The sequence below is a fragment of the Phasianus colchicus genome, chromosome 1, assembly GCF_987193195.1.
Source record: "Phasianus colchicus chromosome 1, bPhaCol1.hap1.1, whole genome shotgun sequence".
Classification (NCBI taxonomy): domain Eukaryota; kingdom Metazoa; phylum Chordata; class Aves; order Galliformes; family Phasianidae; genus Phasianus; species Phasianus colchicus.
Window position 1 is genome coordinate 6,841,890 of NC_143436.1, and position 18,966 is coordinate 6,860,855.

An 18,966-nucleotide genomic window follows, 5' to 3' on the forward strand; every position below is an offset into this window, starting at 1 on the left:
CCTGCTGCCAGCATGCGAAGGAGAGCATTAAAACCCAAACTCCACACTGCTCCCACCTTTACCTGCCCCTATGGCATACCATTACACTCAATTTATCCAGTGTAACGTGATCGTCATACGAAGACAAACCAGGCTGTCGTAAGACCTTTTCTAGCTGCCAGTTCAAGAAATAACTCAGATGCAAAGCTTGCAAAGTGGAGCCAGCACTCAGTGTGGGCAGTCTGGATTTGGGTGGGACAAAAGTGGATTTTTTTTGTCCTCCTGCTCTTCAGACTCTTGTTTTCTGTTTGCCTTTACGTAATGTTAGCTATCTTGGTTATCTGAATACTGGAGGAAGCCAGGCTTGTATGAGCATATCCTGTTGTCTGCATATTTCTTCATTGGCACGTGGATGCTCTGGGACACTGCCTGCAGCATCTCAGGCTTTCTTTTGGGGAAATCACAGGGGAAAGTTCTGAATTTCCTTGAAGCTAATTATTTAAAAGCTAGGAAAGACATGCATGTTTTTTCCATTGTAAATCCCACTTTCCTCTTCATGAACTCTGGCATAGAACAGGTCTTGTCATTAATCTTTGTGTTTTATCAACCTTACAGTGAGTTAAGCAAAGAAAAATATTCATAGGCCTTATAGAGTACAGTAAGGTGCACCATTGTACTACTATGTTCAGGTCATTAAAAATAATTTTGTACCTGTAAAAGTCTTTAAGTTGATTGGGAAAACCTAAGTTTTCTGTGAAATACATAGAAACCTAAAAAGATGCATATTTGTTTATCTCAAGATCTGCAAACCATTAGCATACTTGTTTCATGTTTTAAAATTTTAACTCTGAAAGCTTGACAATTTTCTGTTTTTCTCTTTAAGTAGAAGGTGAGGATTCCTCGTCCTCAAACTGTTTTATGTTCTTTCAGTTTTGATTTAGATTTGTAGTTAATGTTTTGGCTGCATCAAAAGCATGACTTGCAGTCAGAAGGCAAGAGTCCTTGTCAGCATTTCAGGAAGTAGAGGTCAGAACAGAACATGAGAACTTAACTTACATATTCATAATTGCATACATTATCCCAAAAGAAGGTCTCCTATCACACACTGTCCATTTACACGCTTAGTTAATAGTTTACTGGGCACTGTGAAGATGGCAGCTGTTTTGTTTTTTTTCTAGACGAGAGAGTAAGTGTAATCTTTTCTGCGTAATAAGGAACATGGGCTTTATGCCTGAAGAAAGGATACCAACATTATTTATCTTTTGAAAAAGAAGAAATCCTAGAAATACTCCATCCACCTATGCACGTATATTGGCCATAAACAGTCCTCCAAACACAGGTGCCATTTTATATCATCTGTCAGTCTATGAACACCTGCCACCAAAACAGAGGCAAAAGGAAGGAGAAAGTTTACAAGTTTTAGAAGAGATTTTGGAGGTATTTGAAAATGTGAAACAGCTCTAAGCAGTTAGAGTTAGTATGTTAGATAGGTAGTTACCTTACTGAACATAAGGCAATTTCATAATGGCATGGAGAAAGGAAATTGAGCGAGAAAATCAAACAGAAGCTAATGTAAATTTAAATAAAAACTTCTTGTGTTTTTCTTGAACAGCTTCAAGCCTTACAAGAAAGCAAAAATTAGTGGTAGGTAAATCCAAAGTTGCAGTTTCAGATGAAGATAATAAGGTGTGATCCACTATTTCCCAATTTTCAGTGAGACCTTTTTACTAATATGGGTACAGTAGGAATGTTTGAGACTCGGCTCAAATCAGCTCCACATTGCCCTGAGCACAGTGTTTAGAGTGCTCTAAGTGGCTTAGTTTAAAAACAGTAAAGCTCAGCCTAATGGGTGCAGCAGTTATTCACATCCATTCCTGAAAAGAGATGAAAGAGTTGCAGAGAAGGCAAAGTTTTGGAGGTGGAACAAAAAAAACTTGGTTGCTTCCTAATGGAAACCAAGCTGGAGGCTCTGCTACCCCTCTTCACTAGGATGGGGTTCAGCAAAATTGCTCAACCTTTGCCATCGTATGTCTGCAGAGGTGATGAGCCTCTGCATGCTGCAGCACTTGCAAACAGCCAAGCTGCACCAAGCATGTTATCATCTACACAGAAGATGATATGCAGTAGCTCTGGGGGGGAAAAAAGAATCAATCCAAGAAGCAGCGTGTAACTACTGTGAAACACAGGGCCTACGCCAGACTCCTGTGGCCCCAGGAGGGCAAACAAAATGGGTCAAATGCAAATTCATACAAAACAAGAGGCAAGCACTGAACGGGGAGCGAGTGGAAGCCTGAGGGTGGGGTGTAGTGGAGCCCACCAGGGCTGTGTCCTTGGGGTGTTGGGCATCTTGAAGCTGCTGTCCTGGGCTGGTGGCTCCTTCCCCCACCAAAGAGAGCTGTGAGGTTTTTGAATGCCTTGAATTGCAGCCAGGTAATTACCTTCAGGAAGTTTTCATTTTGCTAAATGTTAATCCAGAGAGAGAGAGAGAGAGGGAGGAAGAAAAGGGGGGGAAAATAACATGATAAACAACCATTTCTATTTAGAAGCCTTATAAAGGAAGCTTTAAGTGTGATCTTCAGGGAAATATTTCATTTGTGTAAGTGTTAATCCTAGGAGGATACTTTCCCTTTGGAGGATATACACAATGTCCAAATAAGAGACCTGACACACTGCACTACCCAAAATTAGCTTTGAAGAGCATTGGCTTACTGTAACGGTGCTGCTTGCCAGATTATTGCCTGTGTCTTTTGAAGAATCAAAAAATAACATCTCTGCTGAAGAGGCTGTTTCCTCAAGTTTACTTTCAGATTTATTTTTTTACTTCTACTATTAATTTATTTCCTGCATTCTGTTAAAAGTGGTGTTTACAGGTCGGAGAGCATTAAAAAGGTTTCGTTTGGAGAGCAAAGCAAAACAAACACACACCACAAACAACAACAGCAAGCACCTCTCTGCCTTTGTTGATTGTGCAGTTTACCAAAGGTTTATGTTTTTCACATCTTGCTGACTTGATCTTGCATGCTGAATTGGTACAGAAGACATTCTCCTGATCTGGAATAGGAGATGGTAACATTTCTGATTATTTTTTTTCTTTTTTTTTTTTTCCAAAAGAATACTAAAACAGTCTTTGTTTTTATGATGCCACACTAGTGGTGAGTTTGACATGATCACATTAACTGCTGATGTATAAATGCAACACTAATGTATTAGAATTAAAACATTGTATAATGACCTTCCCTTGGTTCAGCCATTAAAAATACATTAATATGCTTTCTTGCAAGTTGGACCTAATGCAATTTATTCATCAGTAACCGTTTCATGGGTTTTTTGTTGTTGTTTTATTTATGAATATCTGTTTATTTTCTGGAAAATTATTCTGACTTTGTCTTTTGCAAAATAAAAGCCATCAGCATATCAGGCACACTTACATGGCCTTTATTTTTTTTTAGAAGAGCAGGAGCTGGAATAAGGAAAAGGAGTCTCCCTCGTTCTAGTGCAAATTCAAGTGCTCTTGTTGGCCAGCTTTCCTCCAGTGTTGTGTGGTTCAACATCCCCATTTGTAAAATTAGTATATTACCCATCTCACGTGCAAATTGAGCCTTAATTAACAGATGTTTGTAACTGCTTTCACATCCTCCTAAGAATCACACTACGTGAGTGCAAAGCAGTTGTTGCTGGGACATAAGAACAACAGGGGAAGGCTTTGCTGGAGGTGGGGAGAGTTTTCTGATGCTTTTTTTTTGTGGTTTTTTGTTTTTGTTTTGTTTTTGTTAGCTACTTCTGTACTTCTTTATAACTCCTTGTTTTGAAGTGGGTGGGGCATAAGATGGCAAAGAAGACCAACCAAAACTATCTTCCATATAATAGCTGTTACTTCACGTCTTCCTTTCTCCGCCTTCCATGCACCAAGGCTTTGAAGCCTTAAAAAGCAAGCTCAGAGTTGAACAAAAGGACTGCTGGTACAGCAGTAGGCATGTCGCAGCATACTTGAAGACAGCAGCTGTCAGGACACAGGAGCTGAAAATGCAACCACGTATGCAGGCTACAGGAAAGCTTGGCCTTGGGCGTTTTGCTTTCACTTCGCTACTGGTAACCCTTTGTGTGCTGCAAATGATTTTTAAAGTTGGGGGAGCACAAAGTCAGAGACTATGTCTGGAAATAGATAAAGCAACTGGTAATAGCTGTATGGGTCACAGTTATGAAGTATGAGCAGCTCTGCATTTTGGCAGCTTGGCTGTTATCTGATTGTGAGCTTCCTCAGATGGGAACTGCTGCCGACCCAATTTTAATCAGTTGCAATTTTGCCTTTACATCTAAATTAGAATAACTTGGATTGAACAGGAAATGAAATGTCTGCTCAGAAGTGTTTCTGTAAAGCAGTAAATTTCTTGCTTTAGTTTCATGGAGCATCTCCAGTCTGACACTCCTCATTTTACCCAGATGTTACAGGGGCTGTAACTCAAATGTATTTTACGTCAGTCCCCTGATTGTGAAGTTAAATAAACAGTCCACAAACCATATAAGCATGTCTCCCCAAAGCCCTCTCTCTTTAAAGCATGCACGTACAAGTATTACACAGGAGTCTGGAGCTAGAGTGGAAACTTTCTCTTCCATTGTCTCAAATCCGCCTTCTTTTGGGAGCAACCACAGCTCACCCTTGCTGATGGCTGCTCAGTGGGAAGGAGTGAGAGGAGCTGCTGTATCAGTTACTGCAAGTAAGCAGGCATATATTTGGCACATCTCAGCACGGCCCAATATACCTCTTGGCTGTGCTGAGTTTCGTTAGAAAGACGGGGCTTGATTTGTGGCTAAAATCTGATCTGCAACCCAAAATATCTCTCCTCAGCAAGTTGTTGCTCCCACACTTTCCACCTATGTTAAATCCAGTTAAAATGCAAACAACTGTCTCCAAGGTTCAGCTAACATCTGTTTGCATGCTTGTTGTTTGATACAAAAGCTAATTATCACAGATCCTTCTTCAACGTTTTCTTCTGCCTTCACTGATTGTCCACAGTCTTGATATCTGGAGCATAAACGCCAAGGCTGAAACGTGCATTCAATTAGAAGATGACTCTTGACTGACCTACATAACAGTTCATTCATGAGATAATGTGACCTGCAGTCATAGAGATAAAAGTCAGTTGATTGAGCTGGGCTGGCTGTGTATACTGCAAGCTCTCCAGTGATTGAGGAATCATCTAAAATTAGACTTACACTGTATGTTATCGAGAGCCTTTCAGATCTGACTCTGTTTCGGTAATATTTCTTTTATGAGATGGGCGTATAATTTGTCACATTGTAATCTTTTAATGCTTAACTTCATTAGCATGAAGTACTTGGGCATCAAATAAAATGAGCAATTAAGTGATTTATACTTAAGGTCTGCTCTCGGTTCAGGGCTTAGGTAGGCAGCCTCCCATGAAGAGGAGAGATCGAGCATTTACCAGTCTTCACCACTTCCTTTGGAGAGCCACAAAATGGTGCTTTTGGTAGTTGAACCTCCTTGTGTGTGTATCCCAATTGGCTGCTGCCACAGCACAAGTTACTATGCATATTTATACTAAAGGTTATTGATTGTCTGTAGTGAAATCTACAGGGCGTTTTACCCAGTTTTTGCCTATTAGATTTACAAAAGGAAGAGCTCACTGCGGAAGTAAGTTCACCAGAAGGAAATGGTTGAAGTGTAATGTGAAGCGATGCTCTTGGTATTGCTAATAACCACAAAGGAAGCTCAGATAAAGGTTGTAGGTCTGACAGAAACCTTCCTGCGCATGCTCGCAAAGTAAGACGGTTCAAGAGAGAGCACGGCTGTCTCTTCCAGACCAAGGGACTGTGAGGTATTTCAATCCTTTTTTTTATCCTATTCATCGTATTGTCTTAAAGATTTATTTACAGAATTATGCAAAATTGTCTTTTGTCCTCTAGGGCATAAGTTCCTCTCTTTTTTTTTTTATTTTTTGCCCTGTAAGTATGCTAGGAGAAGCCTGCGCTCTGTCACACCAGTCCCCAGTTCCTCTCAGATGAAGGCACTCCGGAGCTGATGGCGCATGTCACAAGGAGGAAGAGGGGACATTTTGTGCAGGAGACAGCTTGCTCTTACAGAGCTCTGCAAGCATAGATTTAAGGTTTTCTCCATTATCTCCAGTGGTTTTCTTACCGCTGTGCACATTGCGTGCCATTTTCTTTCCTTCTTGTCAGCGTGCTTTCATTTGGTTTGTAGCTTTGTGCCAGTGCCATTCTGATCCTGTTTTGCAAAAGGTAAAACTAATCAAAAAGCAGAGGAACTTGCTGTTGGTTCCTCCTTCAGGAGTGTCGGTGAGAATCTTTTGTGAGTTTATTTCTTTGTTTTCAGTGTTATTTGCTTTGAACTGTTAACAAAAAATAAGGAAGTGGTTACCTGAACGAGAGTAAAAATCGGTTTAATTTAAATTTTCACTTTGTACATCCTGCAGGACTTCTGCTTGGCCCAGTCTTTTTGTGCTGAATATATGTAGTTTGGCTTTGGCTTACCCATTGGGTAAGCTGGCAGAGGAAAGTGGGAGGGAAACTCATGTTTTTGAGGCAGTTTTGGTGGTGTAGCCAGACCACTTGATGTAAGATTAGACTGAAAGTGCACAGGACCCAATTAGTGCCCATTTTCTGTTTTCTCTTGATTGGCTGCAGAGTCAGCGGTTTAATTAAGCAGAAATGGGGAAGTAGAGTTAATGTTCATTATAACTAAAACCAAAACAGCTGTTTACCTTGCCGAAGTCTTGTGAGCTAACATCTATAAATCTTACCCCAAGGAACACTCTCCCTGTAAAACATGCCTTTCCTGCTATCCTCTGATATCATTTTACATACTCATTTTCACAACATTTCCTAATCAGATTAATTAACACATTAGGGTATAATTCTTATTGTCTACAGAAATTACTTCAATTAAAACTATTAACATATTATCATAATTGTTATATTATTACATCTCGCTTTGTTACTACTCAAAAACTACTCTAGCAAACCCAAATGCTTGCAATTAGCATAAAATTGTCATATCTGCACTTCTCATCTTAACTGAGGGAAAAGGTAATTGTAAACTTATTGAATAATTTGTATTTCTGTGCTAGAGTTTCTACAGTGAGAAGAGGTGAGCGGGGCAGTGTCTATCCCACATGATGAGGCTAAAAAGATTTTGTCTTGATTGGGCCCCACCATGCCCAGTAGGAGTGTGAGCCCTGTTCAGGGACATAGGAAGGTGTACAGAGGAACACAAAGCAGTGATGGATATCAAATGCTATGATATTTATGCTGAAAATCAATATATCTTTCTGAAGGAGGTCAGTTTTTGGAATGGTTGTCTTGTGTGAGGAGTGAAAGCAAGAGGTGTAGCTAGCTTTAATGTTGAGCTTTGGTACACTCACGGTCTTCTTAGAGGCCAGATAAATAGGCTATCTGTCTAAAAGCAAAAACCTATTGTTAATGTAATTAAAATATTTACATTTTAATAAAAAAATTATTACCGGTCCAGATTTACTTCTGAAAATAAGAGAAAGAATACTTTTACAGGTGTAGTAATAATAACAGGTTTAAAAACATTTTATACACGTCTGAGTTTCCACTTCTTTTTGTCATGTTTTGCTCACATGCACTCCATGGGCAGTAGCTTTAATTTTGGAGCTCAGGAGCTGTTACAGCAAGGTCTCAGGCACCGAGGCCCACACTGGGAATGGCGTGTTGATGTCAGGACTTCTTTCTCTGTGCCATAACGAGCATGATACTGATGCTGATGCTTTCTTCTTCCTCAGTCTGGGCTCTACTGTTGTTGTTTTTTTTCCTAACATGCTTTTACAGCTTGTTTTCTTTGTTGGATTGTAACACTGCCTTAATCCTGAATACAGTGTGGATGCAATGCCTTACACACTTTCTCTTTCTTATCCCTAAAACCACGGGCTTGTTCAGCTGTCTGGGGGTGAATTTTTATCGCCGTTGCTCTGTACTCCATCTGATCCCATCCCATGCCTCAGCTGCATTGCATGTTACCTTTCTGAGGCAGCTATACTGTATCTGTGCTCCTCTGTGCTGCGTGGTTATATGGCTTGGTAAATATTTCATCCTACACAGGCTAACTACTTGTTACTACTGTCTGTATCAAAATTGCACTGAAACCACATGATTATGTGAAGATAAGCAAAAGTAAAATAAATTAGGCACCAGCCACCTGGTCATTAGGAAAATTGCTGCTACAGCTAAAGCAAAGCTCCAGGCTGGGCTGCGCAAGTGTAGACAAGCCTGATCCCAAGGCTGTGCAGGCTCAGCACAAAGCCTGGGGCTATTTCTGGCAGTGGCAATGCAGTATTTACTGGGCTACAGGGCTTGAACTTGATGAATGAGATCATTATTTGGGTTTACCCGTTTTTGGCCAGGGACCAAGCTTGGTGACACAGAATGTCCTTTTTGGTCTCAGGATCTTATCGACACCTTGAACTGCTGAAACAGAAAAGGAACACTTTACAGAGCCATTTTATATTGCCTTACCAGTAGTAGACAGGTTGAACAGAAAACAAGAAAGTTGATCTAACTGAGGTAGGTAATTGCTGCCATTCTTCTAAGCCATATGTATTCCATTTGTCTTCATGATATTGCTGTGAAAAAGCTGTTATCCTCCTTTGCAGATAGATGGTATTTATCTACAGTTGCCCTAGGATGCCACTGTAGTCAATGGAGAGACATTGCTGCCTCCATTTTAGTCCACCTGAAGTCTGAATTGCCATCTAAATTGATTATTTCTTTTCACAGGCTAAATAGGAAATCCTGGACACACAGATTTAATAAATCTGAGCCAAAGAGATTAGAGATTTGTCTACAGCAGATGAGTTTCAGAGCCTGTGCTTTCACAGCTGTTATGGGTAACTAGCTTAGCTCAAATTTGTTTCATGTATGTTCTATATAGGCAGCTGACTTAGTTTAGATTGTAGTGTTATTATACCCCAAATGAGATGTGTCCACAGGAAGTCTATGGCTGAGCCTAGAATTCAATACTTATATTTTAGATGAGAAGATAATGCCCTAATCAGTTCTCATCCATGTAATGTGATGTCAGTGGCACTACTAAATTCTTTTCAATTTGGCTATCACTCCAAACTGTTAAGCCATCTGCTGGTGGTAGCCGAAAAGATGACAATATAATAAATTACTAGAAAAAGTTAAGATGCCTAACATCTGCTCACCACCAAGCTCAACCATCTTCCCTGTATTGATGTTCTGTCATCTCGTGACACAGTCAGAGAAGATGCCTGCTCTGAAGTTCTTGCACATTCAAATCACTTACAGCTGGACCTGCATTCCAGGCATACATCTTTTTGTAAATTTTAGGTCAAAATAGGGAATAACAGTAGAAAAGAGTGAAGGTAGAGGGAGAAAAACAAAGAGTTTCTTAAAATATCCCAGAATGTTCCTGGCTCAGGTAGCAGTCTTTATCTACTCAGTCTTTGTTATGATTGATGAAGAAATATCTAATGATGGCAAGCAGAATTTTGCAGGACAGAAATAGAAGCTTCTGTTTCTTCGGAGCTGCATGACTGTGTGTCCTGGAATTATGCTCTGCATAATGTTGTAATCAAATAACAGTTTGCTTAGAGTAATGTAGCCCACGCCAGTTAGTGCAAACAATGCAAATGTATTTTAGGTGAGATTATGCAGCTCTGAAGGTGCTGGTCTGCAGGCACTGTTGAGAAAATATACACATAATATTTTCTTGAAACATTCCTGGATCCTCCTTTGGTGTTATTAGTCTGTCTTGAAAATCTGCAAACACACTTATCAAAAACTCACTGCACAACATTAGGCATTTAGTGAAGTCAAATACAGAGTGGTGGATGCCATAGCAGAACACAGTTAATGGTTAAGCTGTGACTTAACTTACATCCAAGTGCAAACATAATTCAATTAGAAGAAGTCCTGAACCAAATGTAGATGCGGCCTGCTTAGAATGCAGAGAAGAATCTGACTCCCATCCTACTGCTTCAGTCTTCCAAAGCAAAACCTGTAGGAGACAGAAGTCCAGAGCTTGAGTGAACCAGCCTAACGGTTGCCATGCTGTGGATTGATAACATTCTGCTCATTATTGTGACACGAGCTTGCATAAAAAGGCATGCTCTAAGAGATAAGACTGTAGGCCTTGGGGAGGTTGGTATGGCACTGATTTAGGGAAATTTCCTTACATTAGGTAAGCAATATCAGTTGCTTCCCAGTTTCCTCTTCTAAGTTTATTCTGTTCCTTTTTAATTTCTCCAGGCATTGTAATTGATTTCTACTATATTCTGAACTGCTCTCCCATGAAGTGTTAGGCCCATGCAACCAGGAGAGGGCTGAGTACCCAGCACACATCCCTCCATAGCAGACCTCCAGGCTTGTTGTGCTAGTTCAATGAAATTCCACTGGAGCTGAATCCACTTCCTTACATGAAGCAGAAGGATAGTCCTTGTCTTGTATTATTGGAAATAATACAATTTAGTTGTGATTACTTAATAAAGAATACAAGTAATGTAAACACCTACATACTATGTTGTGACCACCACTTTATTAGTAAAACTACTAGATTTGATCCTGGTAATATCTGACTGGAAATGATCTTCTAGATTGTGTTCCTATGAGTCTTGTGCTGGTGCATTTCTCTTATTCATCAATAAAAATCAGTTCTTGCAGGTCTAGAGTTAGAAAGTATTCTTACCTGTTGTTTGTTGTTGTTGTTGTTTTTCTCTTTAGCAGAAGTGTGCATCTTTCACTCTGCTACTTCTCCTTATCTCTTTCTATCTTGTGGGTAGAGCTTTGAATCTGTGGGTTTGCATTCCTTAGGTTTAGCAGGTCAGCAAGCTACATTTTAGTTATCATGTTTTGGCAGACAACAGCTGAGATGTAGTGATGGTTGAAATAAGGAGCCAATGGGCTAGCTGTGCACTTGTAACCTATGAAGAGCACAATGGACCGTGGTTGAACTGAAATTCCAGCAATCAGTGGGCCAGGAAATGGGCATTCAAGGTCCTGTGACTCATTGCCAGCCTACAGAAATGCTGGGGGATGCTGAGATGTCCTGAACAGGCTGCCTATGGAAGTGGTGAAGTCACCATCCCTGGAAGTGTTCAAGAAAAGGGCAGGTATGGCACTGAGGGACGTGGGTTAGTGGGCATAGTGGTGATGGGTTGATGATTGGAGGTTTTTTCCAACCTTAATGATTCTGTGAGAGGGTGGGAGGGCAAAAGACACCCCATATAGACTTGACTTATGTATTAATTCTACAGAGGCAGAAAAAGAAATCAAATCTGTAGTGGTCACTGGCTCATCCCAGCATGACTGTGGCCGATAGTTTATAATAGGCTGTTAGTTTTCCTTATTAAAGGAATTAGTGATAGCGTGCCTTTTAGAGTAGGGTGTGAGCTGGTGTATTTGGTGGATAGGAGTGTCAGTGGGTACATCTGCTATGTGGGAAGGATAACGTTTCTAAGTGAGCTCGGGTGGAATGGGTCTTCCGAGAGGAGTGGACTGAGGTTGCTGAACAGCTTAAAGGATTTGTTCAGAACAGTCATTAATCTGTCATTAGAAAGCGATTGCAAATGCCATTACTTTCGGTCCATCTATAGTGTTTCTCAAGCATGCCCCTGAAAGCCAGACACCATTCTGGAGGTTTAGCAGTAATTTGAATGCAACAAATTGTACCTGGAAAGCACAGATGTTGAAAGCTGAAAATCTGAAGGTGCCGTATGTTTCCTGTAATTGAAAGCAGGTGCCCTGAAGGAAGCAGAAATTCTATTTCACTTTATGAAGTATCTAGTTGGCAGAGCTGGCAAAAAAATACCCTCTAAAGCTTCATTCACAAGGACTGGATAAGGCAGATTAAAGCTGTTGTTTTATGATAACTCTAAGGGGCTCCAGCAAGGGATTTATGTCATATAGAGTTGGGCACCGTAGACAAAAGGAATAAAGTCCTTGTCTGTAGAGTTCAGAGCAGTGAATAAATTGAGCTGAATGTATTTAAAGGATGGAGTGAGTAGGAAGACTGTGATAACTATGCCATGTGTAGCACTGAAAACTGAGACCAGCATCTCCAGCTCTTTGTGCCTATTCCACTTCACCTCAGGACAAATGCTCTGTCCCAGGTCTCCAACAAGAGATACACATTAAAGTTATTTCACTTATGAGTACTTCACAGGTTGCTCATCTGGTAGGCTAGAAATCTTTTACTTTGGTCACTGTATACAAAGACCCCAGTCCTGAAAATGAATAAAAGCTATGAAAGTTTATCTTTCTGAGTGTGACTCTTTGGGAAGCTGTCTGAGATGTGAAGCCTGCAGGATAATGAATGGTAGAGCGCTGCCTGATTGCCCTGACTGCAGCTCTGTCTGCAGGTTATACAAAGCTTTAGGAAAGTCTTTTTATGTTATTAGTTTAAATCTGTGCCTCAGTTTACCAGTGGATGAAGGAAATGCCCCGAGGGTCCTCTGAAGATTATTGACTGTGTGTTTTTGGGTTTTGTTAGTGGATATTGTCATAATCCTAAAACAAGGAAGAAATATTAGCACCCCACTGAATTTAGTTGAATTGCATTCAAGCTGAGCACAGCCTACGGGTGTAGGTTGTATTTTACTTAAGAAAAAAAAAAAAAAGAAAGAAAGAAAAAAACACACCAAAATGATAGGAAAGCACCCTAAGCCCTCAAATTTATTTACTGCTTCCAGCCAATTTTGTACTACTGCAGGTTTGTAAAGCCAGGGTTATTTCCACTCGCAGTCTGCGCTATAGCAAGTGTAGAGAAAACAACTTTGATCAAAACATTTTTCAGCTCTTTCTCTAACATTTTGTTCGAGAAACTGTTTCAGCTAGTGCCTGGCACCGTGTCCTTGGGCATTTATTTCATCTCCTCAGAAAAACACACATCAGGTTCTGGAAGTGCCGACTGACCTGTGTGTGCCAGGCTCAGAACTCTCACTCGGAATCTCCAGCTGCCCTTTAAAGACTTTGCTGCACTTTTACAATGTTCTCTTTCTTTTTGGATTCCCCACTATTTTATTCTTTTTCCTCCTTCAGTAATGGCAGACATTTTCTAGGAATTTTTTCTTTTCTTTGCCTGTCGAGCCACCTGAAAGAAAGAAGAAATGTCTATTGTCCGCAGTGTGACAGAGATCATAAATTTTGCTGAGAAAATTGAGAATTATGTTTACTGCCTTTAACTAATGGGCAAGATTAGATAAGAAAATTTCTGCTTCCAACAACTGAAACAAAAGGCTTGATTTTCAATGGATATTAGTTTTCCATTCTTTCTTGTTTAACTGTTTAATACCTTCATAGTGGATCTCACTTCTTGCCATGATTTTAAAAACTAGGAGTTCAGCGTGTACTGAAATGACTGTCCCCACCATTTCTCTCTGCATAGCTTCCTATACAGAAAAGGTCAAAAATGTCAGTCAGACGGTACCATTTGGCATGAAGATGAATATAGAAGCTAAAGAGGATTTAAAAAATACATGATCTGGCATTTGAAACAGAGGGCTGGCAGCTGAGTCCTGCTTTTATTCCTTTATCTGCTGGTGACCTAGCACTTTGCCTCTTACGGGTATATTTCCAGATTTAATAGTCTTTTTGTCTCAGTGTATGGCAGTGGAGAAAGTTCTACAAGGTCAGAGTTAGATTTTCAGGGGGTGAAAAAGCTGTCTGGGCGATGCTACCTCTCTCCACAGAGGCATCTGTGTATACACTGAGGGCAAAAGATAGGGTTTGTGCCCTCCATGCCTCAAAGATACTGAAAAGTTTACCCTAATCTCGTGCAAATGTCATAGGAGAGGTAGGCATCCTTGACAGTGCAATTTGGTCCCCTTGTTTCTCATTCTTGATGGTAGAAGGAAGGAAAAGTGGCTCAGTTACCAATGGGACATTTACCGTGGGCTCAATGAAACCAGCCCGAGCTTTAGTGCCTTAATTTTCCCATTTGTGAAACACAGCTGAGGGCTCATGGAGGACTCACAATCCATAACACTTCTGCGTTCAATCTGCCTGCAGAAAAAAGGCAAAGTTAAAAGAGAAGGCCGTATTCTGATCAGTGTGGTGTTTGCTCTAAAAACTGCAATATACAGCATGAAAGTAGAGCACAAATACATATGTGGATATGAATATATGTGTAGTATGAGAGTGGAGCATAAAGTCATTTAAAAAAAGAGTACTAAATGTCTTGTGAGCCATATTTATCTCTGCAGTATCACTTTCAGGTATTGTTCTTAAGCATCTCTGGAAAGCAGTGAAATATGAGGACTGACATGGGGCATGGTGGTGATGAGTTGGAGGTTGGACTAGATGGTCTTAGAGGTCTTTTCCAACCTTAATGACTCTGTGATGCTAAGTAATGACTCCTATTTTGTTATGTTGACCTATGACATTGGCCCAGAGACAGATGTTGGTGGCTTGCAGTACAGGTTGAACGTTCCCACCAACATTGTGTTACATTTTGTTCCCATGTGACAAATGGCGGCACAGGGGTAGTCTAACAGAATGGCATCTGACATAGAATGAGGGAAAGTTGTGTCACTGAATTCCTTTGTAGGGAAAAAAGTGCACCCATTGACATTCTACACTTGCTGAACGTTTGTGGAGGCAAAACAGTGGATGTGAACACAGTGAGGTGGTGGGTGATGTGTTTCTGCAATGGGTCACCTCCAGTGGTACAGATTTTTACAAGTGCAGCATGCATGCTCTTGTTCATCACTGGCAAAAATGCATAGCTAGTAGTGGTGCCCATGTTAGAAAGTGGTGTTCCGTAGCTGAGACTTCAATCTATCAAGTAGTGTTATTGTGCTCTTTGTATCTGTTGTAGTTTTCATGGAAATGAATGAGAGACATTACTTTTGGAGCATCCAGTTGATCTTGGAAATACCCATTTTTCAATGTGTATTGTAAAGGTAAGGGGACCATTGTTTAGGACGTGATTGTTTGCAAGTAGTCTGGGCTGTATGTCTGTTCCCTCTGTATCTGTTGGCTCACCATTCTCTGGTTCTAATTGCTCACTTTTATTGTTACAGTAACCTGTTAAAAATATTTAGAGGTATTGATTAAGCTTTGTCAAACAGTCAGAAGCCATCAGCAGTTAGCCAGCCTGCCAAATTGGTCATCAGCTGGTCTTAAAAAATGATAACAAACGACAACTTTCCAGCCTCCAGAGCTTAGAACAGCATGAAGTCAGTTTGAATAACCCATGAAAATAACATGAATAATCTTCATGTCAGCTATTTGTCTTCTTCTGGAGTTACACAAAACTCCCTTCTGACGAATATGGGCTTTCTACACTTTTAGTGCTGCATGTTTTACATTTTCCTTTGTCCATCTTGCCAGCTCTATAGTATCACTTTCAGGTATGAATTGTAGAGAAAGCATTAAAATAGTCAAATAGATGGATTGTATCATGGTGATTAGATTTCTGGGAAATTTCTTTGAGGAAATCCAGGAAGTTCTTTGATTTTTTTTTAACTCTATTGACTCATATACCTGGAGATTAGCTGTAATTTTGAGGTATTCACTGAGGGTTTCTGGATTTTGAAGCACATCATTTATTATATCAGTTGTCTCATGATGTCCAATCATCTCAACGTAGTCCTGAAAATACGGAGAAAACTTTGGAATTAAACTGCCAAACAGCTACTAAATTGTATTTTTTGTTCCAGGTTGTTTATAATTTGGTCTCAGTCTTTCAAGTTGTGTTAAGACAGGAAGTGGTTCCTAACTACATTTAACATTCACTCCTGGAGTTTTTCGTTCTCTGTCTGCAGTAATTTCCTTTACAGAAGTGGAGTGAAGGGGTCTGTGAATGGCTGACTTCAATGGCACTTGCAGATTTTCCAGAAAACTTACACTTTATACATTTACTTTTCATTCCCTATCTTAGAGGGTGGGGAGTGCTATTGTGCAGGAAGTTTCTTCTCAAATTCACGCTACCTCGTTTTTATGGTCTTTACTGTGCATATGTAATACCTACTCTTATATGAAATGCAGAAATAATTTCCACGTATTCAAAATATGAGCTGAGTTTGCAATTTGGTGTAAATTATACGTTCCTTTTTTATTCTGTTTTCTGGCGCAGAGAAGTCAAGTATCTGCTTTTGTAGGATGTGTAGGTCATCAGCCATTATAAACTGTCCGTCACTCATTTCTATATCCAGTACGTTGCCATATGCAGAAAGCAAAAACTTCAGTTCCTAATTGATGTACATCACCGGTTGTAGTGGAGCAGGACAGGTTTTCTGAATGAAATATCAGACATATCAGTGACATTTTGTCTCTGCGTGGAAGTTGCTCTTTGCTTACTATTAGATGGTTCATAATTTATCAGAACCAAAAGACCTTGATGCTCTCTATCATGTCACATGAGACTAAGCTGCTGCTGTGCTGAACAGGTAAGGTTATACTGACCCTGAATTGACTGTTTACATATGCTCTGATATTTCATTTTCTTCCCATTGTGATGTTAAGGCTCTCCATTGTCAGATCTCATCTTTGGAAAGTATTACTAAGTGCTCCTGCAGCCAGTAGTAATGAGATCAGGTGATAACTCAGGTTGGAAGGTCTTTCAGGAGGTCTCGAGTCCAACGTGCTCCTCAGAGCTGGGTCAGCTGGAAGATGAGATCAGGTTGTTCAGGGCTTGGTCTAGGCAGCCCTTGAAAGCCTCTGAAGATGAAGAGGGGAATCTTTCTGGACAGCCTGTTCCAGTGGTTGACTGTCCTCACAGAGAAAAGTTTCTCCTTCTACCCAATAAAATGTCCTTCTTTTAACAGTAAAATACACTTATTTTAACATATTAATATTGCTTATTGTCTTCTCAGTGTTGGGCTATGTGAGGAACTTGGGCTTTTTCAGCCCGGAGAAGGGAGAGCTCCCCCCAGGAACGTTCACAGTGCCTATGGGAGACTCTTGAGAATGCAGAGCTCAGCTCTTTGCATGCCAGATACTCCCTTACCATTTTATCAAAGAAGGTTGGTTTGGAATTATCTCTGAAAAATGTTTGAAAGATGTTTTAAAGAAAACAGCTATAGTCGTTGCTGTTATGTGGGAATTGAAGGAATTCTTGCCCTCCTTTTAGCCTTTGACTTGGGGTATCTGGCATTGCATGACATCTTGCCCTTTTGGTGTTGCCTTTGTGATTGTGTGATATTGCCGTGGTCTTTTGGACATCCATAATCCTTTGGCAGTCTGCTAACAGATGCAGGGAGACTTGCTGTGCTCCAGTTTTCCTTAACAAATATAGTATGTTTTTCCCCAACTTGCTAACATGTACACAAAAATAAGAACTGATTGTCTCACTTTTTGCATATGTCTGAATATTCTCTCCAATAGCTGTGTCACATTAACTTATTCCCTGAAGTTATATGAATTACTGCTACAAATGGTTAACACTTAAGGAAATGGGGAAATTGTTGTTCAGACAGCACCTATCAGTCTGGCTAGCAGGTATACAAAAACTTATTTCATTGCAAAATAGAGTAACACCCAAAGGCAAAGAATTGCATCCGTGTTCTCTACCTGCTTAATAACACATTTTCTTGTTTCAAAAAAAAAGTCTGCCAATAAATACACATCTATTTGAGTTGACTTCTGAAAAAAACATTTGGGACTGTGCTTTTATTTCTTTGCTGCATTTCTGTGGGTTTTTGCATTTTTTTCCATAATGTTGAGAGAAGTAAAAGCAGATTACTAGTCAGGATTGAATCTCTAATTTGTATTTCTAAATCTTGCACGACTTCGTTCCCCCAAGAATGGCAAATTACTTGAGCACAAGCTGCAGACCTAAATGAAACAAACTTCTGTATTTGATTTCTCATCAGAGAAAAAGCAGGTGCATGTAGTTATTTAATGAAAAACATCCTTTTCAGTCCGATCAAAGGACCTGCTACATTTATCATTTTGGGGTGGTTGTTGCTATTGCCAATACTACTGCAGTGACTCAAAAACATACTTGAAGATTTTGCAAAGACAGAGCAGCTTCTCATCCAAAAAAAGTTCTGAATATGGAGAATCATGGAAGTAAGAAGTGGGGAGTAGGCAGAGGGTGTGGGACTTGAGTTTTTATGGTAAGAGACAGTGGGTTTCAAGTGCAATGCTGACTAGACAAGCTGTGATCCCTTATAACTTAGGATATGGCTTTAAAAAGAGGATTAAATCTTGTTTAAAGCTATTTAAATTTCAAGGCTAGCTACGTAAAGGCATATGAACAGCTTAACAGAACCAGACTGAATGCCCATCTAAGCTAGTGTCCGTTCTTCCACAGAAGCCCATAGAAAATACGTATGTAAAAATAAGTGCAAGTATGGTGAAAGAGCTCAGGGATTTCTTTTTTTCTGTTGGCTCTCCCAGATTTTGTTGAACTCTAGCACAGTGACTTCTGGACCTAAAGTTGTACCCAATTTGTCTTAACTGATAGCTTTTATTGGATTTTTTTCCCACCTGCAAAGAATTTGGTGGGTCATTCCAGGTCCTCACATACTATGCTTGTTTGAGAGAGAAAAGCTCCATTTACTTTGATGATATCACTCTTTGCTGCTATGTTATTACCATTATTATACCCTCCTGTACATTAATAGAGCTGAGCTATTAGCAGCATCCCACACATTCTGTGTTTATGCCAGCGTAGTGAATCAGAAAAACATCTGCCTGGAAGGTAGAAATGCGTTTTAATGTATGAACGTGTCAACACAAAAACTCTACAACTTCTGCTCTGAGCTCACACTGGAGAACATGGAAGAAACTGGTAAATGTCTGCGATTAGAAGCTGGCCCTTGTGCAAATCCCACAGGAGAAAGCTCAGATGTCGAAGGTGCCTGTCCACATCAGTGGTAATGAAGAAAGCTGGCACAGTGATCGCTTCCCTCAGGAGTAAAGCTGCAGATTCTGTGACACGGGGATGCACACGCTGTGTATTTCGTTGGCATCCACAGACTGTTTTGTCATTAATTTAGGTCAGTGTTGCATTGCTTGAAC

At 40.2% G+C, this 18,966-nt stretch overlaps 1 protein-coding gene across 12 annotated transcripts in view; it reads left to right on the top strand.

The window, feature by feature from the left end:
- The window catches only part of CELF2 (CUGBP Elav-like family member 2), a 373,475-nt gene that overhangs the window by 165,075 nt on the left and 189,434 nt on the right, over positions 1–18,966 (top strand). Inside the window, exon 1 of one of the 12 annotated variants that reach the window (XM_090134543.1) lies at positions 1,725–5,816. The exons of 10 other annotated variants lie outside the window; for them this stretch is intronic. The gene's annotated coding sequence lies outside the window, so the exon portion shown is untranslated. Of the gene's footprint in view, positions 1–1,724; positions 5,817–14,815; positions 14,901–18,966 lie in introns of those variants that run through there. One more of the 12 variants, XM_090134554.1, reaches the window with a different exon arrangement.